We start from the raw sequence: 1,247 nt of genomic DNA on the forward strand, positions 1-1,247 counted from the left end.
ACCTTGACTTCACCCGGAATGGACAATACCCCTAAGGCGTACAACCAAACTATAAGACTAAATAAGACCTTTCTCCCATCAAAATAAAAAAAAAAAAAAAAAAAAAAAATGCCCGTTGTCACCTAAAAAGTGACTTTAATTGAGCATTGTCATTTTTATCTTACTTTAGTTTTTGCTAACCTTAGCCCTCCTGGCTTCCTTCTCTGTGAACTCGGGTGACGCCAGAGTCACGGGAGGCTTCAGAAATGCTACTGCAGCCCAGGCCAGCAGAGAAGAGCAGCTGAGATAAGCACCTCCCTGGACCGGAGGGAGCTGGAGCGCTTCCTTCTAATCCTGGAAAGGGCAGAGTCACGAGTCAGCCTCAGGGGAGGGTGGGAGATGAACACCGCTCAAGTTAGCCACAACCAAGCAAGCCTCTCAGACCAGCGCTGACACCATCAGTAAACAGGAAATTCCCTCCAGCCGCTACTTCCTGTTCTTCGAGACAGAGTTTGAGGATCTTCGAGGAGGATTCGGAAGACTTGGTGTTTGGCAACCTCAAGATGGATCAGCAGCTCCCTATCTTGTCCTGTATCAGGTTTTGCACCCCCAGCCAAGAGGAGTACCCTACAACCACTTCCATCCCCCACCTGGGACCCATATCAGAGAGCGAACCCCAAATCTGATTGGCAGGAAGAGGCGCTTTCTAGCAGGGGTGGGAGAGGCGCAGGTGGGTGGGACCTTCAGCCTGTTCACTAATCCCTTCGATCCTGGTCTTCTCTCCATCACTTCTTCCACTCTTGCAGTTAATGTCACCCAGCTGTCTCCAGGGACCTCTCGGCTCTCCATGGTCCTAAGCACTCTGGCAATGGGAAGACTGGGGTACATGGGACTGTGTTATCAGGCCTCTGCCTCTTCTCCCACCTCCCTTCAAGCATCCTCCAAGTCAAGGCCAGATCAGAGCCTCAAGGGAAGTGGGGGGGGGGGGACTGAGACACCCCCCTCCCATTGACATTTAGTCTAGGCTGCGCCCCACAGTTAGCGGCAACAGCCAGGTATGCCTGACTCACTATAAAAGGGGCTGCTCGCCCTCTCCTCACTCTCTTGCCCTCTTGCTGTTGCTCCCGCCTCTCCCCATTCACCTCCCCCTTCTTCTCCATGTGCTCATGGCCCTTCTCTTCTCTTCTCTTCTCTTCTCTTCTCTTCTCTTCTCTTCTCTTCTCTTCTCTTCTCTTCTCTTCTCTTCTCTTCTCCTCTCCTCTCCTCTC

Source organism: Mus pahari, chromosome 7 (assembly GCF_900095145.1).
Source record: "Mus pahari chromosome 7, PAHARI_EIJ_v1.1, whole genome shotgun sequence".
Classification (NCBI taxonomy): domain Eukaryota; kingdom Metazoa; phylum Chordata; class Mammalia; order Rodentia; family Muridae; genus Mus; species Mus pahari.